The sequence below is a fragment of the Vidua chalybeata genome, chromosome 11, assembly GCF_026979565.1.
Source record: "Vidua chalybeata isolate OUT-0048 chromosome 11, bVidCha1 merged haplotype, whole genome shotgun sequence".
Lineage (NCBI taxonomy): Eukaryota > Metazoa > Chordata > Aves > Passeriformes > Viduidae > Vidua > Vidua chalybeata.
In genome coordinates this window covers 12385601-12412550 of record NC_071540.1, presented here as the reverse complement: position 1 = coordinate 12412550, position 26950 = coordinate 12385601, and the positions used below count along the sequence as shown (strand labels likewise).

The window sequence follows — 26950 nt, the reverse complement described above, 5'->3', positions numbered from 1 at the left end:
TGCGTTCTCCTACTGCATGGAATTAGTGACATTGTTACAAATGTAATCCTACACTTTGTTTTACTGCTGCATACGAGCTCCCTGCACATTACATTTCCTAAGCAGTGGCAAATTTCTGGTCCCCAACTAGGAAACATGGATAGAACTTGGGTGTTTGCAACTCTTCCTTTAAGTATTAGCTAGGCCTGATGTGCTAATCCATTTTTTCACATTTATGAATAAAACAAAAGTACAGTTTCCTCAGGAAAAAGACTCAGTTAACTCAGCCTGTTTCTTGGGCCTGGTTCTTCATGCACTGTTACAAGACCTTGAAAAAGAGTGAAAAAACCCTTGCTTGAACAGGATGTAAGATTGGTGCTTGATGTTTCAAGTTTTCTTTCAGTCCTCTCTTGTTTCTAATTAGATTTATATAACTCAAAGTTACTGAGGCATAAGTCAACATAATTTTAATCAAATAGAAGTTATTGCAAGAATTACAACAATCTAGTACTTAAAACATTTTTAGAACAGACTGTGTGTAAAATATTTAAGTGTATAACTTTTTTCTCCCAACAAGTCAAAAGAAATTAGATTTCCTAACATCTAATTTCAGAAGTAAAATTTTGATGTGTAGAGTAACAAATAATAATTATGTTGATAATCAATAGCACATACAAGATTTTGCTGGTAGAGAAAAAATTCAAATGCTAAAGTTGCAGCAGAGGCAGAGTGGAGACATCTTCAACTTTCTTTTTGCAGTTCTAAAGATCAAAATTTAAACAACCCAAAGTGAGAATGAGCAAACTTTTTATTCAGATATTTCTGGCTGTTCAAATTTAGTCTCCTGTTAAAGCTCTATTAAGGACCTTTCAGAAGCAAACAATGGGCTTTTCAAAAATGAGACAGCAAATCTCTAATAAAAAGAGCCACCTCTGAGTCAAACAAATGAAGATTATTAAACTTCTTTTTTAATAAATGAAAGCGTGAAAGAATTTTTTCCCCTTAAAAATATAAGTATTCAAACATAGCTATCAGTCAATAAATATCAACAGACTTAATGAAAAGTACTTATTAGTTTTCTATTTTAAATTGGTTCACATGTGTCTGAAATAATCCAATTGTGTATTTCATAGTTAAAATAACAAAATGCCTTTGTATACAATTTTTAAGGTGACTGCCAGCTTTGAGAAATGATTACATTTCACATAGATAGAAGACTTATTTTATAAGTTACAAAATGAAACAGCTTCTCTTTACAGAGAAGGTCCTTCCTGCTTGTATTAAGTCTGAACAAAGCTTCCAGCTAATACAGTACAATAAGAGAATACACCAACCTTGGGCTCAGAAACTACAGCTAAGGAACTGCTCCAGTGCAGCTACTTCATCCTACTGGCTGGAAAATGACCAAGGTTCTGAGCCTTCCCTGCAGCATTGTAAAGCCAGGGGCAGAAGAGAAAAGAAACAGCAAAGATTCAGAGCATCAGCTGCCCAACAGGGACTTCAATTCTGGATTAATTTTTAGAGGAAATATCTCTACACATGCTGTCACTACAAGCTAAAAGGTTGTTACCAGAATGTAGTAGTTGATCTATTTTAGATGGAAGGGAACTGTGAACAGCTTCCATCAGTGTTGAGGGCCACAGGGACAGCAGCTGCTGCTGTATCTCAGTTCTCAGACTGCTCCTTAGAAAGAACCACAGAAGAAAATGATGCAGTTCCTGCTCAGATTCAGTGCCACACTGCCACAATTACCACCAGACAAGTACAAGTTAGATATTTGGGGCCTATGAACAGTTTTCCGTGGCTGTGACCCATTTTCCCCATTTGCCAGGTGCAGTCTAAGGGAATAGAATGTCATCCATGAAAGGGTCACATAAGCTGATTTTAAAAATCAACACTTGGTCTGCAACACATATATAAACATGGGAAAATGATACGGAGGAATGAAGATGGAATAAATATCCAAGTATTAGTCCTATTTTTTTGTAAGGAAAAGCCTTTGTGATTAGATTGCAAAATAGCAGTATTTTCAATACAGTAACATGGCTCCCAACCATTTTTTAATTTACTTTTCTGTAGTCAATATGATCACTTTATATCAAAAAGGTAGAGACTCTGCAAGAAAAAATGTCAGCAGGTATATAGTATACACAGACATGCCTGTAGAGCACGTGCTATATGATCTTACAAACTAAGCAAGAAACTGAAAAAATTTCAGTCTGAGTAACCAAACTTCTGACACTTCCCAGGTCCTTCAGCAGGATGTGTGCCAGACAATAATATTAAGCTTTGTATATTCTAGGAGAAATTGTTCCACCCCAACAGAGATCTTCACGTAAAACAGTATATTATACACATAAAGTTAAGTAGTGAAAGATGTGCTATATTTTCCATGAAGAAAACCTTAAATATCCTCTTTATGTGCAACTTCAAATGTAGTTTTCTATATGCAGTTAATTTTTAACTGTAGATATTTTTTCCTATGCTTAGAAACATTAATACTAAAATCACTTTCTTTAGCATACAAAAACGTCCTCAATTCCCCACTCACTTTCTTTGAATTCTAATATATATAAAAAATTAATGAAAAAACCCCCATGTATAGAATGCAAATTTTGAAATAAAGTAACTTTGAACAAAACCTGTATTTAACTGTACTCTCCCAGGTCTAAGTGCACCAGATGAAATTAGCCTATAATTAGAAATGAAGAGAGTGAAAACAGTCTGGAACTACAGACCCCATCCTCTCCCAGCAGCATTTTCAGATGCAGCTCACAGAAGGGGTGAGGTCATGTTGCAAGCACAGGGCAGAAGAAGCACAGCCTCTGTAATGGAGGCATTCCTGTCCCTGTGGTTCCATTTTGTCACTTATTTTGTGGATTCTTTATGAGGCCATGTCCCTCCCACAGTCAAGCAATGGAAGAGTATTAGTTGAAGTATCAACTGAATATGCAATTAAGAGTCACAGGAAAATGGCTACTCTATATCCTCAAGTTAATTCCCTGTTGTTCAGCAAGACCAAGTTCTGCACCAGCTTGCATATAATTATTATTATTATTACTATTTATTGCATTAGTTCATCAAATCACATATACACACAACATCCATTGTTCAGACTCCAATTATTCTGACTCTACAGAAATCAAGCCTACCACAGGCACTTATTACTGTGCTGTGACTAAAAGATTTCAAGTGCTGTAAGCTTATATAAAATGGTCAAAGCCACTCAAATCATCCCACAAACAAAAAGAAGCACAGATTTTCTGGAAGATGGCAACAATCACACAAAATGTTTGCATTTCACTTGTAGAAATGGAAAGTAAAGAAGGAGCTCTCTCAGTAACCAGAATCACAGATTCTTTAGATGCAATTAGTTGCAGAATTTGCTCCATTCAAAACAAGCCTGTAAAATCTTAAAACCTAATACAAAATTTGCTCAACCCACAAAAAGCCTTTGAAGTTTTAAAACCTAAGACAAATCTTTGTATTCTGTGTTTTATCCTCCTGAAAATGCTACATGAACACCAATTGGGACTGGAGTCTCAATTAAAAGGCACAATAAACGTTAAAAGACAGCTGTCTCCGCAATAGAAGAGGTATATTTTTGCTAAGTAACTTACTGAACTGTACTAAAAAAAAATATTTACAGCACTGAGGAGAGGACTTTTGAATTCACAATAGACTTTGGAAGAGAACAGTTTCTGCTAAATAGCTTACTAGTGCTGATGAAATCCTACAATACAAAATCTTTTCAAGGTCATGCATTTGGTACCCACGAAAACTGATTAAACTCAAACTGTTTATTACCAACTTAATTCCAAACCACTCCAATTTTATATCTGAAAGCTCAAACTTAGGCTTAAAAAATATTTAAAGGAAAATAAATGTACCTCCAACTACTAAGTGAATTGCTAATGCTGACAGTCTGATTTTTCTTAAAATCAACTCCAGATTTGATTATTCATACTCTAATAGCTGAACTACAGTAGCAGAATGAAAAACAGACACTACCAAATCCACAAAAAATGTAGGCTAGATTTCAATAAAATCAAAAATACCATAAAATCACACTGAAGGTTTTGGAAATCTCAGGTACCATGGGTCAATAACAGAAGTTAAATGGTGTTACAGCCTTTTAAATGAGAAAGAACACAAAAAACCTTCTCTGCAGCTTGGTCGTCTGCAAAAGGCTCTCCATACTTCAGCCAAATAAAATATTCTTGAAAACACAGCCAGTCTTACAATGATAGAAAATCAATGTAAAACAAAGAGCTAAGGAACTACTGCAGTAAAGTATTTTTTTCTTGACATAGACTCATGCTGGAAATCAGAGAGAGCTACAGAGGTGAGTGCTGAGCTGCAGGAGGATTCTTAGAGTCTTGCATTGCTGTAAAACCTGCAGGACAGTTCCTGCACGTGTTATTCCAGAAGGTTCTTTGTGCAGCACCCTAGTTAGCATTGCTCCCTATCAAGTATCCTCAGGGTACCTCAAAGACAAAAAATCCCCAGAAACATTCTGGCCAGTGTGAACAATTGTCTTACTAGCTGACATGGCTCAAACCCCATAGATAACTTAGGAAAAAATTAATTAATGACCTAAAGTCTTTCCCATGGAAAATACAACCAGGGAGAGAGCATCACCAGGAACAAAAATACAGGAGATGTCTGTATGTGTCCAGCAGTGCCTGTAAAAAAATATTCTGCTAAAGAAAATGTCTTTTCCATTGTGCTGCCTGGCAACTTGCCTAATTACTGTGGTAAAAAAGAAAAATGGATGAAAAATGATCCTGCACAGCTTGTAACTCTCTATAAGCTCTTTCTAACTTGAAATTTTATTTGCTCTAAACAAATGTTAATTTCACTGCTTAAAAATGTCTGGGATTGCTGAGAGGTTAACAAGATATACTTTAAGCAATATTTTAATATATTTTATTATAGCAAGACAGTAATTACATTATTAAAAAAACAGTAAATCTAAAGTTTTTATGGACTTATTCCCCTATAGATCCACAGTAATTTTGTAATAATTATCTCAAACTCTCTACCCAAATAAAATTCCAAGTGGAAATTGCTTCATACCCATCTCCCACAGTGTTTGGTTCTGGTGCCAAAAAAATTGATTTAGTGGTAAGCTCACTAACGTGAGCTGATTTAATTTTCCACTCTCCCTATTATGGTTTTTGGGAGGAAGTTTTTTAATTAAAAGACAGATTCTCAAAAGCCTCTAACTCTCTACTGCGCTTCTTCCTTCTTGGTCTGAATATGCTCCTATATCATTCAAAATATTATCTGCTGATTTGAGCATCCAGTCAGTTCCAAAATTTAATATTAAATCTATTTAACAGATGGTTCAAACTAGGGTCTTAAATGTTTTAACCATCATAGAGCAAAGCAGTGAGCAGAAGAAAAATGAGGGTATAACCCTGCAAGCACCTCCACAGAATTTAACAGCCCTTTAAAGTTCCCAGTTACATTTAACAGCAGGCAGGCAACCAAGTATGCAAGTCCCTGAAGTGGAACAGGTAATTGTGACATCAATCCAGCAACTCTGCCATCAGACTCTTTTTCCTTTCCTTCTCCTTAAAGTGAGAGAATAGATAACAGAAGCTACATATATTTCCATTAGAACTTCTGATATTAATTTGAGATGTAATGATGAAATTGACAGCTTTACTTAAAGGAATTCACCTTGAGAGCTGTTGAAGGATATCAAGTTAAACTTGTCTCTTCCATTGCTGGGGAAGAAAAATGCATAACAGCAGTGCTGGTTTTAGAAATTACACTTGCTCTGTTTCCTGTCTGCTTCTATTTTATTAATTCTGTCAATGAGAAACAGATGCTGTGTTTGATTTTCTCCTGACAGCAGATCAGTGGGGGAAAGCAACAAGCTTGAAGACAGTTCAAGAAATGTTTTACAAAACGGGACACTAAAGGACTCAACCTGAGCACACAGTTGCAGATAAACAAAATATCCATCAATTTCAATAAGTTTAGGGCTGTTCTCTAAATCATATTCCTATTACAGTGCACAGTAACAATACAGTGACACACAACAGACATGAGAAGCATTACTGCCACTGTGCCCACCTCCCAAATGCCAGCTATAAAATCAGCAAGGTACCTGCTGAGTTATCCACTGACTGCGACGTGCTGACATTGGCAAGTACCATCCATACTTAATTAACAATCAGGTGGATTTCTCCTTGCTCCCAGGTTTCAGGAGCATGCCTTCCCCCCCATTTTTAGTTGCTGTCTATAATAGGTTTATACAGATTAGCTGCATTAGTGTTGTGTCCCTGATAAGATGTGATGCTGGCTGGGTAATCATCTTCTCTCTCCTTTCCATGACCCTTCTTCAATATGAGTTGTTCCTGGGTTTGTCTGGTTTTTTTAAACTGCCCCACTCCCTGACCCTTTGCAGGCCTATTGATCTCTTCACATTTCAGGAGACAGCTGGAGAACGTGTAGCAGGCCATTAGTTGTCTTGTTGCATCTTGAGAAATTGATGAGTCTGTTACTGACTAAATCAAGGCTAATCAAGTATATACTTCTCATCTTGTAGCTTTCAGTGACCATTACCAGATTTTAAATGCTACACATCACTGGCTCTGTTTATCATATCCAGAACTGGTGTTGAATTAGAAGAAAACAACAAAATAGAATGACTATGGGTAGATTTCCTTACCTTGCTCTTCCCCAGTATTCAAGTCAAACCTGGTTTAACTAGTCAGTACAAATCAATTTGAGGAAATTAACAGATGACATCAAAAACTTTCCCACCATTCATAACTGTAAATTGCTAAGGAAAACAGTATTGGCTTGTGGAGTAATTACCTTCTATATAGCCAGATAATGGCTGTGAATTTTAGAAAGCCCAACAGCAGGACAGAAAGCAGAATCAAGCAGGCTGTTCTTCCTATCTTATCAGTAATTTCTAAGGTGAAGAACACAAAGAACCAACTACTGAAAGGAGCTTCCTCACTACTACAAACCAGTGAAAGAACCCTAGTGTGAACTACAGACATTTCATTGCAGAGATAAAATTATTCTGTATGGCTGTTGGGAGGGTTCAGTGTCATCTAGGAGATATGAGCACTCTCTGTTCTTGCTGAATATCATTTTGTACAAAATAGCAATGGAAAGGATTTTCCTCAGTAATGAGCCATGATGGGGGGAAGAATGAAACTTAAGCCAGCTAATTTTTCCAGGATCATAATGTTCTTCATTTTTAGGTCATTTGAGTTCCATATTAGTTTTAGAAAGATGGAGACTTTGCAATCCCCCTGCTCCCTCTCTCATTACATATGTAATTGTAAAAGCTACCCTGCTGTAATAAAACATTAATCTCTGTACTTCTTATTATGGGATAATCACTCATAGTGATGGATGACCATGTGTCAGAGCACATTTCCACAGTACACCAAAGTATCACTGTATCATCATTTGGAATATGAAAGCACAAGTCCAAGCCCTTAGCTAGACTACACATTTTTGTTTGTTTTTAACCTACATTGAAGTAGCTTCTGAGCCATATCATTGACAGAAATACCTGACACTTTATTTAGGCTTAGTCATACCTAATTGAGTAATTCTGCATATATACAGTAACTGCCTTCTGAAATGTGCCTTCCTGACAATGCTAAAGACAAAATTTATAATATCCAGGAACAGTAGTACAAGACATGGGCATAAACACTATGGAGACTTAAACAAAAAAGACTGGAGAGATACTAGTTCATTGCAGTAGATATGACAGTACTTGCTTTGTAAGGCAGTAATAACAGAAATTAGTAAACTACTCTGAAAATTTATTAGTGCAGTTCATTTCAACTGCAGGCCTGCTGAAAAGAAATTGACACTTATCTTCCGATGACGTTTAAAATATAAATTTCTAATGTGGATTTTTACTTCTTTTTCATGTTTTGCTGCACAGGGTAGCCACAGTTTACCAATACATCTGGAAGATGCATTTATCTATTGATAAGAGCTACTTACAACTGGCTTTAGATTAAAACAAAAAAATAAAAAGCCAAACAAAAACTCTAAAATCTATGTTATGCATTTAATTGCATATGCCCAATCCATATAACTATGCATAAATCAGTCTTTCACACACACTAGGACAAAATGTGCAAATCTCCCACAACTCTGAAAAGAGAAAACAAATTGCAAAGTCACAGCATCTTACTTATTGATTATTACAAAAAGGATGGTTTACAGAGGGAAATCCCCAACTTTACATCAAAACAGTCACAATCAACACCACATTAGTATCAATGGGCTGGTGCTGCTTTGCCAGTCCATGTAACCAGATTATACATGGATACCCTTTACAGTTTATTTTCCCTTCATCTTATCCAATGTGAAACGTTGCGTTTCACTTACCCTTCAGTGTGTCCTCTGTTATAGACCAACACCAATGTTAGTTAAATTTTTTTTTTAAGTATTGGAATTTCTAAGTATCTAACATTTTCAGTGCCCATCCAGACTGGGTTATATATGAAGTTGCTTTACTTTCTCTTGGATTAAGGCTAAAGAAATACATAGTAAGACATTTACCACAGACTTATAAGCAGGACACAGGAATGGCAAACTAATTATTCCTTACCATAATTCCACAAAAGCTTGGCATTCATAATTCTAATGGCCTTTAAGGATTGAACAAACATTGATTTCTATAATATTCCACACTTCCTATTACAGTTCACCTGAGCAAATAAGACAGAAGGCAGGAGTATCCTTTTGTAAACTGCAACTTTTATTCTTATCAGATGTGCTTTAGTTTTTAAGTAACACTACAATGCTGTCTTTCCCTAATTATGTTGTTTCTTCCTATTTTGAGTTATGATTATTTACACTAATTGTTGTCTTTAGCACAAGCATCAGAGTTAACAACACATCAACATCCACCTGACGTCAAGAATTAGTAAATATAAACAGTAAATATAGACTGCTCCACTTTTCAAAGGAAAGTAATATAAAGTGCATGTGATAAATTCAGCATGTCTTTCTGGTGCCTCAAGTCCCTGTAAGGAGCTGGCAGTCTGTGGAGCTGCGCTGTGAATTAGCAACTGCCTCTCTTATAAGCAACTAGGTGTGGACAAAACCTATTCCAAACAAAACTGTTCTATGTTTGAGCATACCGAGTTCAAACATTATCTGAAGTGATAAAAGACACAGCCAAAGTGTTGTGCTCTTCTTTGCTTTCAAATATATCCAAGAAATGTTCTAGGCATAGCAGGGCAGACTGCTCTGACCTCTGTAAAGCAGCTATTTTTACTCAGACTTACAAAGTTGAAATACACTTCTCACAGAAGTGCCCACGTCTGAAAATGAAAAAAAAAAAAAAAAAAACCAAAAAAGTGCAGAGGATTAGCTGAGATGCTGTGCACACAACAGTTTTATGCTGTAGTTGCATAAAGTTACACAAGCTGACTACTCCTCACAGAAATGTAACCTTAATGTTTCCCTTGGCCTTTGAAACTACTTTGAATTATTCTGTTTTGAACTTTCTGCCACAACACCTGTTTCTTCATCCTTGTTCTCCTGAAGATACCAGCAGAAAAGGTTACTTGTACTGATAAATCCACGCCAGTTTAAAAATTCAGCTCTAATTAAACTGTAGAAAAACACAATCATGAACAGAAAAACACCTGGTATCTAAAGCATGTCTTTATATTTTCAGAAAGTACTGGCAGTTAAGAATATTCAAAGACAACAGTTTTCCTATAGGGGGACAGCACAAGGCCTCACAGAACTCAAACACCCAAACCCGAAGTTAAACATTCTGTGCACTGTCTATCGTCTATAAATCAGCACAATTTTCAGGCATAATTTGTAAGCATTTCTAAAGGCAGAAGGAAGCAAGATTTCAACTTGACACACAGAGAAAACATGAAGGAACATCAGGGAAAGAATCCAGATCTCCCAGTCCCTAAATCTTACAATCAGTACATAGGCCTCTTTGGTGCTTTTGAAGAATCACAGTTTAACACAAAGGCAGCCTAAATTAAATAAATTTCACTCCCCTAAAACTTAATTAAAATCAAATTTCACAATTTTTATAAGAAGGAGTAATAGTATGAATGAAGTTCCATGCACAATTTTTTTTTTAAAAATACATTATTTTGCCTTTGTCTGAAAAACAACAGATTTTTTTTCAGAAGTCAGATTTACAGCAAAGGAAAATGAAGAATTGTGAAGTTAACAATGGAGCAGAATTAATTTCTGAAACCAGCCAAATCTTTTAAACAGGATTTACTAAGGAAAAGAAAGCATGCTACACAGAATGCTATCTCAAATAGGGATTACAAATAGGAAACTCGTGTAAATTCTACTTTTCTGTAGAGATTGAACAGTAACTATAAGTCTGTCAGTTCTATGAGATGTCACTATTAAAGTGAGAAAAGGTATAACATGTTAAGGAAAAATGTTCCTCTGGTGATGTGACACATGAAAACCCTTGCATTTCTGACTCTAAAACAAAACACTGAAGATATTAGAATCAATAAGGACTGTTCTAATGTTGTCTATATATATTTTTTCAGTGTCTAGCAGTAAAGAATTAAGAATAAATTGGTGATTATTAGTAGGCAAAAATTCAGGACTGTGAAATATTGGTAGATTTTGATACAGTTATAAGTGGTTTTCTAACACTCAGGAACAAAAAAAAATCCCTACTACAAACTGAACATGTGTTATTTTCCCATGTATTCTCTTCCCCATCTCTAGAGTGTTTGCTTTTCTCTCACATTGTTTCTAAGAAAAACATAAAAGATTTGTCATACAAAGAGCAGTTCCACAGGTATTTCAAAGAACACCAAAATCTTTAGAGTCCACCTATACAGTCTAGCAACAAACACTTTTATATTTGCAACCTTTAGCCTTTTGCAAATTCCTCTGGTTCTGAAAGCTGGAGTATAATACCAGCTTATTTGCAGGTTTTTACTGGCTGACTACTTGACTTCAAAAGCAAAAGGCAGATTTAGGTCAGACATTAATTTATTGTTTTCTTTATTTAAAACTTTTTATTAAAAAATCATCAAAATAGTCCAGGAGAGAAAAACCTAGTTAAAAGAAACTACTTTGGAATCCAGATCTGTAATAAACAAGTTGCATATGGCAAAGCAAATAATGCCTTCACACTCAAGTAACTCAGAACCAGATGTTCATCTTATCCACCAGGTGCACTTCCTCCAGTTTCAGACATGCATTAAACCTTGAAATCAGAGTCTTCTTAGTTCTAAATCAGTACTATCATCCCAAAGGATTCTATACTATTTTTGTAGCCAGTAACCAGATACTGCTGACAGCCAAACTCAAGCAAAATAAGCACTGACCAGCACAAGCCACATCACAACTGGCTCTGTCTTCAGGCAAAAATATTTGCAGTCCCCACTGGAGCCCAGCTATGTCAGGAAAAAAGAATCACTGCATACAAGCCTTAGAAACTTGCAGCCATCACTACAGTACTTCCTAATAGCAAAGAAAAACATAACACAGTAAGCAATTAGGGTTTGTCATTTGAGTTTCAAAGTTGCAAGAAGTGCCAGGGACTCCTGAGTAACTTAAATTTTACAAGTTTCTTTCCAGTGAAAAACTGTAACTGGCAAAAATACCTATTATGCACAATGCAACCAGGTCACAGTTACACCCAAGAAGAAATGAAAGCACTTGTCAATATTTTCCAGAACCACAGAAAAGTACCTATTGACATTATGTCCACTTATTAGGACTTAAATCCCCTTTGTTTTATCATAACTTATTCAGGCAACACCACTGGCAAACAATGACAAGACAATGGGATAAAGTCTCTATTTGCTAAATAGACTGGATTGCTGCTTCTACCAAAGTCTTAATGGAACATAGATTTTTCCAGTCAGATCATTCTGTAATAGTCATTCCCTGGAGATATTCTTTGCAAGGAGGAGGAACTACAACAAACAAGAACACCCAAATGCAGCCAACCATTTATTCCTGCTTTACTAAAAAGTATTAAGAATAGCATTTTGCAACAGCTGAATTTGGAAAAACTTGTACAAACACTAAAATATTTTCTTGGTCCAAAAACTTCAGAATTCAGCTTATATATGTGCTTATGAAATTTCCAAGAAGTGTCAAAACTTGTTTCAGTCACATGTGGCAGTGGAATCTCAGCACAGTTGCATTTTCCTGATCACACATTCTGTGGGCAGAGTTTGGGATGGATGTGGCATGAAGATGGACAATTAAAACAGTGATCAATTTCCCGTGCAATACAGGAAAAAAGTCTAACATTCTTTTTAATTTAATGTTGATCTAATTGACTTTCGATTAACAACTCCTAACATACTTGGAGCTAGGATTTTTTTTTCTTGTAAGGTTCCAGCAAATTATAGGGATCTTAATTCTCTTAAAATATAGTCAGGGAGTTTACTCCTCATTGTTAAAGAGATGAGCTGTAAATCTGTGCTGTGTAAGCCCTAAAAATAATCACAAATGATACAAAGAGAAAAATTAAGAGAAAAATTTTCAAAATCTAAGTGACTTACTTGGGGCTTTAAAGTATTACTTTGTTCTTAAAAAATTCATTAGGTCAACAATGCTGGAGAAATATATTTCCTTACAAATTTTAATCTACTTACCTGTAGTACTCCTCTCTAGGAGATAAGTAGGAATTGCTCTCTGCTAATCACCGTTTATCCAAGTCACCCATTAGCAACTTAAGCTTTTGAAGTTATGAATAATATTTCTGAACAGTCTCAAAGAGTTAGGACTAATTTTGGCCAAAAGAGTATTTAATATTTTATAAGGAACATAACAGAAATAAAAATATATAGCACCTTCCGTGTGTTGAATTACTAACAGCTACAAGGATTCACATGGTATTTTTCAAAATAATAGAGCAAAAGACTGATTCTTATAGTTCCATTAGAAACATTTATATGCAAAACACTGCTTTTTCTGATCATGAATTTCTTTTAAGATTCATTATTGCCCTGTAGCACATTTGTCTGAAAAGAGACTCTAGGGAGATGACACTTTCTTTGGTTAGCATTGTTGTAGCTGACAGAAGGCATAAAAGGCAAACTGCTTTTTCTCCAGCTTTCAGCCTGAGCCCATCAAGTGCAGAAATTCTCAGCCTCTTCTCATCTTGAATTCTCAATTTTGAAGTTTACAGAATAATTGTAGGTTTCCAGCAGAATAATTTTTGGCACATAGACCATTCGAGCTCACAGAAATGCTACTGGTGCCCCAAATACCATTAATAAAAAAAAACCTTGATCTTTCCATTGTAGATATGTAAGCCTGACTAAAAATCATTACATATTCTTAGAATTAATGCACATTTCCTTATGAAGAAATGATCCCTGAAGGCACCCCACACTTACCTTCCTATGAAAAAATAATTCATACCTGGAAACATTTTTTTTCTTCTCTCTTGAGGTGGTATTATAGACCCTTGCCTGGATTTCTGGGCCCTGCTGTGTTAAAGGCTTGTACAAAATGCCAGTCTCTGTTCTGAAGAGCTTACAGAATATTTCATTTTATTTTTAGACAACTGAACAGAGTCACTGGAAAATCCAAGTGAACATCACAATAAGCACTGTTTAACCACTGTAAAGTCTTTACAGCTTTCACAGCAAATAAGAGTTTCAAAGGACTTCAAAGGAAGAAAGGTGACCCCAAGAAATATTTAGAAGCAGCTTCTTCTAAACACAAGGAAAGGTAAAACAAAAGAGACTTGTTAGAAAGCTGGAAAAGTAAACCACCAAGACTCTTTGCTCATCTGTACTTCGGAATAAAAACCAAAAGCAAGTGACACAATAGATAAGCCAGTTAATCAGCTGGCAAGGTCCCATCACTCATGTGCTGAAGAGGCAAGCAGGAGAACCACACAGCGTGGTTGACTCCAGAGCCAAGCCAATGACCTCAGCAGCAGAGTCCTACACTGATGTCAACTGCACAAAATTGGATTCAAGGTTCACAGAGGAGGAAGTTCTTCTCAGAGTGTGGGAGAAGTCTGAAATTTTGAAAGCTTTTTTGGTGGTACTGTTTCTGGTTTTGCTCCAGTTAAATGCAAGATACTGTGCTACGTTTTTTAAGGCAACAGCATTTAACATTACCAAAAGTTCAACACTTTTTAAAACCCAAGAATTTATTTCATTAACAGAGGCACTTCTATACTGTCTCTTCACCTCTGGGTCATCAGGTCTTATAAAAGCCCTATGAGTTGTGAAGTCACCTAGAAAATAAAGGTCTATAAAGGTCTGCACAACATAAGTACCAGAAATACATCATTTCCTGGGACATAAAAAAACCCAGAGTTGAACAAGCAGTGTAATCTGGCCCAGACCTGCAAATGAGAGGCACCTGAGCTGGCATGAATTGAAGGCAGTGCAGCCATGTGGTGTGGCCGTGCTCGTGGGGACACCATGGGGCACAACGTGACTGCAGCACCAGGGGAAAGCTCCCAGCCTCTGCAGGCTCTCCCACCTTGCTGCCAGTGTGACTCACCATCCAGAGCCAGCTCAGCAATTCTGCACTGCACTCCACTGCTTGGTTATGCACCAACAGCCAGCCATGCTCACCAGCAACTGCAGCCATCTGCTTCCCTTTTCCAGGCCCCCACTGAAAACATTTCTGACATCAGCACTGTCTCCATAGCACCTAGAAAACTTCAGTGATTTTTTCCAGAAAGCAAACCAGAGCAGAAAGCTGAACAAATTTAAATGCAAGATGACATTTCATAATTTAATAATATTCTAAATGGCAAGAAGTAACTAAACTATGTGCAAGACCATTTTTCATCTGTTCACAGAACTTTTGACTTGGCCACTGTGAACCTTTACCAGAAAGGATTGGTTTGCACTTTTGCTATACGTGTTTTTATGGTATTTTTTGTCACTGGCACCTCATGCAGCCCTGCACAGTTAACTAAACCAAGGCATTGATGCAGCTAAAAACTGTGTAGCAGCACTGATTTTAATAATCTTGAAACTGAGCATGGGTCTGCATCCCCGAAATACTACACAGCACCACAGCACAGCACAGTGCAGCTGACTACTTTGGTATCTTTATGTGACTACTTGTAGATAAACTGGTAAAAGGAAAAGAAGAGAATCTAAATGAAACTCACTATTACTTGCTGCTCTGCCAGTTGACAGCTTTACTATTTATATTCCACTGGATCCCTTCCTCTGTCAGAAGACCTCAACTTTCAGATACATCCTGTGAAAAGAATGTGCAGCTTTTGTCTCTGCTTTTATCAGTTTTCTTAGATTTCACTTTTTGCTGTACCAGAAGTAGTTTCCCTGCCGCTCAAGTTTATTCCATTTTCTCTGGCCACCACTCCTCTGTGGGTCTGTTCTGATTCGAGAATGAAAATACACATCCCTGTGAAGTAGTATGAAACTAATCAATACAATGTAACTTAGATGGACTCTGCCTCCTATTGACACTTATTATCCTGCTGCTTCCTCTCCAGCCTTCAGTTCACTGCAGCATATTCAGAACAGTCCCAATAAAGTGATCCTGCAGCAGGTGCAGTTTCTCTAAAAATGTATCCTGTAGGATCTCATAACAGTTACTGTCACAAACTTCTACTCACACAAGAGAAAGGACATTTTGGAAAGGCAGACAAAGTTCTTTTTAATATCTTAAACCACAGAATACAACTAAATTGATTAAATAACAATGCTAGTAAATATCTGTGTTTTCTAGAGTACATTTGACACAAAGCATTTTTTTTTCAAAACTGAAAGAACATTAAGTACTAAAGCAGAATATTTCAGTCAATATTATTTTAAACTGTAGCTTAGACATTACTCTAACAAGTTAAATAAGTATTAAAGTCCCAAACTGCTTGACCTTGTTTCTGTACAAGTACTATGCAGTACACAGAACTATAGAAATTGCAGATATCTGCACCCGAGACACATCCCAGCAAGAGCACAGTAATGCTTAGCACAAGCCCTTCTGGGGACTCTTTCAAAGTAGTCACTTATGACAAACAGCCTTTTGAAAGATATCTTTGTAGTAGATTTTTTTCCCTTTTGCCTTATGTAAAATTCTCACCACACCATTCTGGGTGTGTACCCTTCATTACTAGGTCACTTCTCACCTTCATGCCTGTAATTGGAGAGTAATGATGCCATAATGGGCTCACACTGTCAGTGAGGAGCAAGCTGAATCAAATTCAGTGTACTAACCTCACCAAATCAAATTTTCATTTGCAGGAGGACATTCAAGGGATACAGATGTAAAACATACCTAAGTTATCCACCTACGCCAAAAGTGTGAGAAAGGATGCTTAATCTTATCATAAGCACATCAAATAGTCTTTGTCCAAAATGAGGTTTGTGAGTGTTGTGAGACTTCTTTAGCCTTGAGATTTTTTTCAACACAGACTAAACACACTAAATAATTAGCAAAAAAAATTTTTTTAAAACATACCCTTTCCCAAGCTGTTTATTTACACTGTGACCACGATGTACATGCCATAAGGGACTGACAGAAAGCACAGTGACCAAGTCATGTGCCTGGGAAAATAGCTTTGGGAACTGCAGAGTAGGACAGGCTGTGCTTTGCCATTTCAGTGTACAAGTTCTACTTCTATAACTATACCAACCACGAGATGAAATATTAGCAACTGCTATGTGGAATTGATGTCAGTAAATATAGACTCTATATAGCACACTGACTTCAGAAGACCCATTACATGTGTTTATTGATGTGTACATATGCAACAGTACAGGGACAACAAACTCCAGAACTTTGTGGCCACGGCTAACAAGGAACACAAGAACACTTCTCAAAGTCTGGACAAAATCTTTAACATTAAACTTGCTTGCAATTGACACCAAAGCAGAATAATGACACAACATGACAGTTAAGTAACAAGTAAAATACAAACTCCATTCAACCACCCAAACAAAATGGAAGCAAAATAGGATTGTACATGGAACTCAGAGCAGTGACTGTTTAAGGGCAGTTCCCTTCATGCAAGTTTTCTCAATCTCTACAATCACCATCTTATTCTAATTTATTAATGTTTTTAAAGTCTAGAATTCACTCCAGCTAGCATTGGCAATTGGCAAGAAATAGCATTATGCCTCAATCTCCAGTTCAAAGGTCTGTAAAGCAGGCATCTCAACAACAGCTCATCTCTTTTCCCTTCTCACCTCTATGTGAATGTCTCTGAATCTTACTGCTCTGAGAGTTATCAACTCAAATGTAGTCATTTTCAGTTTATTTTCATTTGTTTGTCAGAGGTTCACTCAACTATTCTATAAATGCAATCCTAGCATGTAGACAGGGATCCCATACTTCCTACATGAAAATTACAGTATTATTGTTTGCTTATCCTGGATTATTGAAGATCCTTATTTCAACTGTGCAAGTACAGAATAAAAGTAGTACAGTGTGTGCAAAAATAAATATCTGATTTGGTTTTTTTTGTCTTTTCCCCTCAAAAGGACACAGAAAATTATTGGTTTGTTTCTTCAGCTGCAACAATTAATAATTCATTCCTCAGACAGTGATTAAGAGACCAAAGACAAGGCCAAAACATTGCAGAAATGGACATTAAATTAATTTCAAATAAAAGGTATTATTTGAAAACAGAAATAGAAATCTTCTGCAGTAATCTGCAATAGTAAGTGACATAACTAGCCAGAAAAACCACATAAATCAATATTATCACCTTGTAACAGCTCTGCCAGTAAAAAAGATGGCCCATGGCTGATTTAAATAACAATTTAAATAACATTTTTTCAACACAAAACACTCATTTTGTCCATGCTGCTACTATTTTAATATAGGACTCAACAGTGTTAAATCAAATTCAGTAGGATTTGCACCATTGATTACAGTGATGGACAATCAAAATGTTTATCCCAGGCCCCAGGTCAGAAGGCAGCACAACTCTAGAAGCAGTGCTGTTATCTCAGAACTCACAAAATTATTAACAACAGCTACAGTACATTTTAATTAAAGCATTTTCCTCTTGTGGCTTCCCAAACACATAGGACATTTTTGCACTCTTATAACTAGCATTTATAGCTTCTTTTTTACAGCAGCTTTTACTTTAAATAAACACATCCAGAACAGAAGTAGCAAAACCACACTTGTTTTCACTGTGAAATCCTAGAGAACTGTTTGGCAACACATACCAACTTACAACCCTGCCTAACTCATACTCTGTGCTCTGGGTGGCAGTTTTGGGGTACTGAACTGAGTGGGGGGTGCTGTACAGCTTTTTTTTTTTCTTGGAAGTGTTATTACTGCTCTCACAGCATTCTAAGAATGTCATGCTTAGCTAGAGACCAGATTTTCAACAAATCAGTTCAGTTAGGCACAAAATCCAAATGGACAAATCTTCACAAGAGCTGAGAACAGGCAGTGCTTACCTCTTTTGAAAATCTGCCCCAATTATAGATGCCAAGTACTTGAAAACCTGGCTCCCAGCTCTTAAAAATCCATTTTCATATATTCTAAACCAACACTGCAGTCACTAAAGGGAGTCCTGACTGTTTTTCTACCAGGGGAGGAACAAAGTAAGAGGCAACCTAGAACACACAGAGTAAATCTACTGAATAAGTCTATTTGTAATCACAAAGCTTACTACCACATTTACTGGCACCATCCACTTTTGGATTTAGCCTCTATTATTTATATATTAGTCTTTCTGAGCCAGCACTGAGCATATCTTCCTTTTACCAATTCCTCACTGATATCAGCCTGAGGTGTTGCTATAGACAGTAGATAGCAGCCAGAACAACGAGCTGGCCTGAAGGAAAATGTAGCAATCCCTCACACCTTACTTTTCCTGTAACCAAATCAGGTTCAATGTCTGTAAACTATCCCAGTTTACACACCGTGGGAAAAAAAAAAAAAAAACCAAAACCAGAATATTCATCCAACTGTAAAGTTGTACAGTTGTGAAAGAGAATGTAACCATTTGCTATTTACGTGGGCTAGAATGGTATCACTTAGCTTTAACATACACCCCAGAATTTATTTCCTAAAATAAAGTGTTGTGCAAAATGAGCCTGATTTACACATTTAAAATGTTTCCCAGCTTTGAACTTTGATATAAAATATGGAATACCAAGGCAAAAACTCTGCCATCAGCACAATGCTTTGTCCCAAAGACACAAATAAAAGTTGTTCTGTTACTGGAGTTTATTTGAGGATATTGGAATTTAGCACTATAGTAGTTGTTTATGCTTCTGTGTTCAAATGTAAAACTGAAATGACAGGTTTGACCAATTCACATAGTTGTTACACTAGAAAGTCACTTTCCATTAATTCTCTGAACTGCCAATATAGAAAAAGAACCATGATTTTTCTGCTGTGATCAGAGCTATAAGGAGAAGTCTCCGTGCATCTGTTAAGGAACTCTTGCCTTTAGAACATATGCATGAAGTGCTTGGCTTTTTACTTCTGCCACCTGCCCTGATAATTTAAACATGTTATTTTCCTAACAAAAACTATTTTTACTGTCATCACAAATACAGACTTTTCAAAGACGCAATGTTAATTCTAACTTATCTAAACATAGATGATTCTTAAGAGAAAACAAAAACATATGGGATTAAATGTAAAACCCTTCTAATACCCGTGTGTATAATTACATTATTCATTAGCAAGTAACCTCAGGTGGGTGTAATTTAATGTTTCCTTCCTGTCCCTTGAGCAAATACAACACAGAATAGCTAATCAATTTGATCCCAAGATCCTAAAGCCTCAATAAAACCTGATGGAGGCTTACAGAAGAGCCACGCCAGGCTAGCCTCGAGGATTTAGAGTGCTTACCCAACTTACAGGTTCACTCACTTAAGAGGGAGAGGATGAAAGATCCATGTGCTTCCATCATTTCTCAGTAATTTTAGAGGGAAGACATTGTCCTGCAAGACTTTCTTATCATTTGGTGCTGTTTCTGTCTAACTCCCTGTTTTGTGTGCTGGGCTGGTCCCTCGTGAGATGCCCTGAAAATGGGCACATCTGCCCTGAGCCTCACCTCACATTCCCCTTGAAGAGAAACTGTAACCAGGCTTTGATTTCAGCTCGGTACAGTCTGGGCGAGGATCTGCACACCGACAGAAAAAAAAGAAATATCTAGTAAAACAATGCTTATTTAATAACAAATTCCTTAATAAAATATTTAATTACTTAATAAAATTATTGCCATTGAAACACTTTTTTTGCTTCATACTGCATAGCAGCGTTTATTTCCACAACGACAACGCTGAAGAAAGCGAACCAAGAACTTTACGAGCAGAAGTCGCGCTCCGAGGAGACGACCCACGACATCCGGACGGGGCGGCCGCGCCTCCCGCTAACCGGCCTCTCTCAGCGGCTGCTGCTGCTGTTCCTGCGCTCCCCCAGGCTTTTCCCTCATTCTCCCTCCTTCTGCAAGGCTACCGCGACACGCCCGAGCGGAGGAGCGCCACAGCGGCCGGCGCGGGCTCCTGAGGCGCCGCGCCCGCCCCGAGGGAGCCGCTGACCGCGCGCTCGCCCGCCCGCACGCGCTGCCGCGCGGGTCCCGCTTTCCCGCCGCGCGCGCTCTCATTGGCTGCCCGGCGGCGCGGACGGAGATGAGCGCGCTCTGATTGGCTATTCGCGGCGGGGGCGGGGCCTGGCTGTGAGGGCGGGGACGCTCGGGGCGCTGAGGCGGCGGTGCGTGAGGGGCGCTGCTCACAGATTCTCCGCTTCCCGGGAGCCGGGTGCTCTGGTGGAGGGTGAAACGTCCGCCGCTGTTCTCCTCTAGATCAAGTGTGATCTGTATCTTCTTCATCTCAATGTTGTATTTGTTCGAAGTTAATGCTGGCCTCAGAATAAAGTGTCAGTGCCCTCTTGAGGAATAGCCTCCTTTACCTTACCTGTATCTTTCTAACGCTATGCAACAAACTTTCAGCAACACAGCTCTTAAACCAGGGAAAAGGTGCCTTTACTAATAATAATGAATAAGCCCTACTACCTTTATTGATGCCTGACTTGAGTTCTTCATAATTATATTGGCTTTTTGCATTAATGTGTGATCTATAATGTTTTGGAGCCGTCCCATACATACTGTTTATTTAATTAGTTTGCCTGGCCTCTATATTAAAATCTTTCTGCATCTTGAAAAGTAATCTAATTTCCCAAATACCAGAAAGATAATCACATTCCATATGAAATTTGGCATGCTTTTTAATATTCTACTTGTCTATGCTATAGTCATTTTTCTACTATAGTAGTGGTAATAGACTCATCAGTGCTTAGAGAATTTCTGGAGATCTGTCTTCAGAGCTGTTTTTCTTGAACTGTACAGCTTAAACACTTATTATACATTGCACGACTAATGAAAACAGTGTGTACTTCAGTGCGTGTCTGTGTGGTAATGCTAAATACAGAAACACCACCACAGAACTCAAAAGCAGGATGCACTTTTCTTCTTGTTCTCAATGATTGGCAGCAGTAATGGGCTGGAAAGTAATAAAGAAAAGTAATAAGAAAGGGCAACTTGGCTAACTGAAAGTTTTTTAATAAGGTGCTCATCTGGGAAGTTTAGAAAACCTCCTTTTTTGTCAGAACTATTTCTCCTCATGATGGTATCAAAATTCAAGGTCAGTTTTCCTGAGACCTCACAACACCTCCTTGTGCATGCAAAGCTGTTCAGTTCTCAAACTTGTTCTTCCTACAACCCCTAAAGCCTGTGCATTGAATTCACTCAATTTTCAACAATATGTTATGGGCAGATTTTTCAGTTTTTTTGGTTTTGTTGTGGGGGTTTTTTTGTTGTTGTTGTTGGGTTTGTTTGTTTGTTTGTTTGTTTTGTTTTGTTTGTTTTTTTTTAATCAGTGTAAAGAGAAGTGGATTGTACTAAAAATATTTGAAAGTATGTGGAAACTTGACTGCAAATATTTAGTGGGTTTCAAGATGCAGGTGTTGGAGTTGACTGTTACGAATGTCTGGAATGTCACTAATAGTAAATCTGTAGCTGTGAGAAATGCTAGCTTTGTGGAAACTATTTTATTTGTAGTAGATAAATTTAAACTGGTGAGGAGGGTGAGGTGATGTCATAATCCTTAGTTTCTGACACTGTTTTTCATATTGAGTACAAGAGGTAGTTCTTGCAAATGAATGCTAGGTGATATATTTATCTCTTAAATGTTTATGCTTATTGAGCATTTCCTCACTTGTAAAATCTCTTTTTACTCACTTGTGTAGTTTCACATCTCTGAGCTATTTGCTGCTGTTTTTTCAGGTAATGACCTTTTAATTCTTCCTTTGTCTATTTGCTTCTGTGCTGATGCAGAACTGTCAGCTTGGGGCCCTATACATTTCCTGCAGTTCAGCACATCATCGACATTTTTATAGAAACTGTTGAAATTGTGTGATTCTGCTCACTTCACTTACGTGCTTGGCAGCAGTCCCTTCATGGGTATAGCTGTTGTTTTTCCTCCCTACTGAATGTTCCAGCTCTTGCAGTGTCAGTTCCTTCACCAGCCATCTGTCATACTGGCTCACTCACTATCTTAACAGCTCTCCTTCTCAGACTAGATGTAAGTCCTAGTGAGTATGCCATCAGCTCTTAATTTTTTATTCAGAAACTTTTAAAACAATTGTTGCTGCACATGAATATCCTACATTTCAATCCTCTTGATCCCATCCTTGGCTCTTAATGGTTGCTTTCTTCTGCATCCTCCTTTTTACAGGTTCCTTTGCAAGTTGTTTGTCTATCACTCCACTTTTTTTCCTGAAAGTTTTAGAGTAATTTTGTTCAATTTGACAACTTGTCCCTGAATTCTGTCTGGGGGATTGAATGTCTGAATGCAAGGAAGGCCTAATCCAGTTCTGTTTGTTGTGGCACAGTAAATCTACAATCACTGCAAGAAGCATCTAAGTACTTTCAGATATTACACGAGTCAGGTAATAGTTCCTGAGAAGTGTAAGATTGTTACCTTTTGTCAATAAGTTAGATAATAACTTCTCTGCGCTGTATCAGTGTTACAAGGAGGATAGATTTTCTTGTAGCTCAAGGGCTGGCATATTGCTAAACAATCTTTTTGATGAGAAGTTCCATTTGCTTGTAAGCCATTTTGCTTGGATGCAAAATTACTTTATGAAGCCCTGAGAGTATAGTATTCCTTATTATAGTAGCAGTTTATTTTTGTACACTATACTTGCTTTATAATCTTCCAATAGCTAAGATTCAGTTAGATAGTGTTGAGAGCTTTATAAACAACTACTTGGGTTTAGTGCAATTTTCAGATAATAATTCAATAGAGACATAGCAGCTTTTCTTCTTTTTAATGTATATTGATAAGCCTTTCTCAGACCTTCTGCTCCTTTCCTGGACAAACTCAAATATTGTTTATTGCTAGTGCCAATTAGTCAGCCAAGCATCTGCAGCTGGCAGCTGTCCACAACAAAGAAGCCCCAGAAAATTAAAACTCCCAGTTGATTTGCATGTTAGATGTCATTGTTTGTAATCTTCTAGATTTCTTCCACACTTAATGTTTCTCAACAATAAAGAAATGTGAGTATGCTTACAGTAGTAACTAATAATTAGTGAGATGGATTTTATTTCCCCACTGTACTTACAACCTCCAGGATAAATTTAGACCTGTCATTTAATGCCTCTCATGAGGGGCTGTCCATCTGAAAAAGGTCTGCTTCCAAACTAAACATTGCCACTGAGACAGGTCTTCTCATAGTGTGATGCTCTTATGCTGGTAGAAGTGTGTTTATAATACATTCATCTCTTCTGGGCTTAACAGAAAGTCAAAGCTGTATTACTACACTGATAACAGAATTTATGGCAGTGTAATAAGTAATTCCAGTGGTACAGAAAAGTTTTACCGAGTTACGCAATGTTTTTCTGCCATTGCTCAGGCCTTTTTTTCCTTTGTGCACAGAAAGCGAAAACATTCAAGACAGCAACATACAAGACAGTGAGAGTAAATGAATTTCTTTTCTGTCTTTGTCCCAGGCATATCAACTCCCTAACTCCAGAGTGTGACTTCCAGTAAGAAGGTGACAGCAGAGATTGTCTCCAAAACCTTTTTAAGTGAGGTACTCAGGTGTGATCATGGCAAGTCATATGATTAAATATAACCAGCAGAGACAAAGAAATTTGCAACTGTCCAGAAATCTTCAACAGTGAACTGGTAACTAATACACTTTTTCTCTCATTATGTGAAGCTACAGATGTCTTAGGCTAAGAAGAGCAAGTATCCAAATCCAAGAAAGCTGCAGAGGAAACTGGTGAGCTACAACTTATTTTCACTTCTTGTTACCAGGATATGCTCTGTAGTCTGGGTTCAAACCATGAACATTAAGGAATGTCATGTTGTTAGGTGAACACACTGCCTATGATAATTTACTCTGCTTGAAATAAGTTGTAAACTGGTTTCAGAAGAATAAAACTATTCACCAGAATGTGATTGGAAGGGTATTTTAAGAGCAAACAAAATCTACTTACATGCTAGGCTAGAAGGAGCTAGCTACTACTTAGCATGCTATTAACTAAAAGAAATCGCAATTAATTCCCTCTTAAAAAAAAAGTTAGGCCTCACAAAATTCCAAGATTTCATGCTTTAAATAATCTCAGTTACCAAAGAGAATTCCTAACACACCAGCTAACACACCAGCTGGAATTTCCACTACTATAGTTAAAGAAGTGTGAAGTGAATAAAAACTCAATTTTTATATTAGGCTAATAAAATCTCTCTATCGTGGCTTTAGTTTTATCATAGTTTTTACACTGTATTATAATTAAATAAATTTACATTTTATCAAAACTATGCGAGCAAGTCACACCCAGTTGTCAAGAAATGCTCATTGCAACATCCTAAAGTAATAGGAACATCACTGTGTAGAGGTTACTATTCTTTTTCATACATTTTAAAACAGGGCATGGCATGCTGTTCCATTCACCTATAATGTAAGTAAGAAGCTTTGGTAAGAAGCTAAATTAAGTGACTTTATATATTCTGTAAAAACAGCTGTGGCACAAATCTAAAGACTCTATAGGTAAGTTCTGAGTGGAGAAATCTGGAGCTGGGCCTTGCAGTGTTGTCAGAAGTGGCTCTTCAGAGGCAGATTATGAAATTAGAGCTGTAATCTCTGCCTGACATAGAGTTAATATGAAGCCATTCCTGGACTGAAGCTGTTTACTGGTTCTTCCATCTGTCAGGATTTTCCTAGCTTCTATGGGAAGTATACATTCATTTGAAACTGAGATTGTATGGAGGAAAACTTTGTGGCTGTTTTCTGGAGCCCTTTTGAAGAATTGTAGGTAGCTGCTGGCAGACCACCAGGTGAAGGAGTGAATGGGCATAATGGATGTATTTATTTACAATAACTAAACAAACTAAAAATCCTTTTCCTCCTCTTAGGTGTGACATTTGAAACTTGTTTGTGCAAGAAAAAACAGTGTGAGAAGTCATAGTTAAAAGCATTAAGTCATGAGGAGAATGAGAGACCTGAATGAAAAGGGGGTGGTAGGTGCATCCTCTGGGACCAGCAAGGATCCCCATCTCCAGCCTGTGCCAGCAGTGTCTGTATCCACCTGCTCAGGAATTCATATTGTCAGGGTCTCTTCTTCCCTCTCTCTCTCTCTCAAAGGGGCACTAAGGAATTCCAAGAGGGATTTTATCCTTTTCTCTCACTCATGGCAACAAGAGAACACCAACTGCTCTCTATCCTCTGACTAGATCTGCTACACTAGATCCGCTTCACAGATCTTTTCTTCTAGTCTGTGAGATTTGAAGTGTTTCAGGGCACACTTATAATTCTGATGTGTTTTCACTTTTCATTTCTCATTGAGACAGAATTTCTCATTGTTTTCAATGACAGTTCTGCTTAGCAAGATGGGAGGGATGGAGTAGCCTGTACAGAAAAGTACAGCCCCTCAACAGATAGCTACTTACTTTCCTTAGGTATTATCTCTTCCCAGAAAGGGTTAAACTCTACTTTTTCTCCAGGCAGTAATTCCTTAGTAAAGTAAGAAAACAAAGTTTCACAGCTTGCTGATCATGAATTTTCCTGCTAGCCTCTTTGCAGAGGAATCTGTGGAATTTTACCCCTTTTTCCACCATGGCTGTACCAATGTTTGGAGTAAGTGAAAGGAATAAAATGACTACTTAACTCTTTTGGCAGAGAAAAGATTGAAGCATCCTGCTTAAAACTGAAAAGCTTCTACTGTGCTTGGAGCACAGTATAGGTGAAAAAGAGCTAAAAAAATCACCAAAACCCTGTGTTAAAGCAAAACTGTTAATCAATGTTAACTCATTTAGAAATAGTCAAGAGGGACAGATGGAATCCAGTTATCATCTCTCTTTTACTTGAGTCAGTTTTAAAATATATTGAAGCTTGTGTACTTTTGAGTGGCAGATATGGCTTGTCACTTTAAAGGTATTTTTGCTATTGTTAATACTGAAATAGATTGAGGAACAGTAGTTAACAGAAGTCTTAAGTACCTCAGAGAAAACACTTGTCTTGCATTTATTAACTCAGCTTTCAGAGTTAAGCAGATATATGTGGTTAAACTTTGAAATTATGTAACAGTAATAGAATGCTGTTCAAGTTGATGCCTTTTAGAAGACAAGGGAGTGGAGGTGGGGGTGTGATTGTACAGTAAACCCACGTTAAACTTTTTTCCTTAACTGTACTCCTTGAGACAGCAATCAGCTACCCAGAACAGAGCCCAGAACATCTCTCTGCAGTTTGCTCTGAACTCATAGTTCATCTTGTGGTTTTTTCCCCATAAGACAGTGATAGAAGTCTAAGCACTGATGTAGTTAATTTTTAAATCTGAATTTTTCAGCCTATGTTGTTTAATTGTAACCTGTTCCCTGGTAACATATTTCTAGAGTAAACATCCTCTTATTATATGAAGAATATGCATTTTTAATTATCTCAAAACTGAACTGAATTGTTAAATCTTGTTTTTATTCTGTAGTTGAGCTGTGTCATAGGTCACGCACTACTTTCCAAAGTG

The 26950-nt window shown here is 37.3% G+C and overlaps 1 protein-coding gene and 1 long non-coding RNA gene across 3 annotated transcripts in view; one reads left to right on the top strand and one right to left on the bottom strand.

The window, feature by feature from the left end:
• Positions 1-26950, bottom strand: part of SMPD3 (sphingomyelin phosphodiesterase 3) — a 102052-nt gene that overhangs the window by 70403 nt on the left and 4699 nt on the right. The window contains exons 1-2 of one of the 2 annotated variants that reach the window (XM_053952636.1): positions 5059-5135; positions 1550-1662 (exon numbers count right to left, since the gene is read on the bottom strand). The exons of the other annotated variant lie outside the window; for it this stretch is intronic. The gene's annotated coding sequence lies outside the window, so the exon portion shown is untranslated. Of the gene's footprint in view, positions 1-1549; positions 1663-5058; positions 5136-26950 lie in introns of those variants that run through there. 2 annotated transcript variants of the gene reach the window in all.
• On the top strand, positions 20628-25513 carry LOC128793455 (uncharacterized). The gene is made up of 4 exons (XR_008432810.1): positions 20628-20905; positions 23939-24021; positions 24151-24213; positions 25347-25513. It is a non-coding gene; the product is annotated as an uncharacterized LOC128793455 (long non-coding RNA).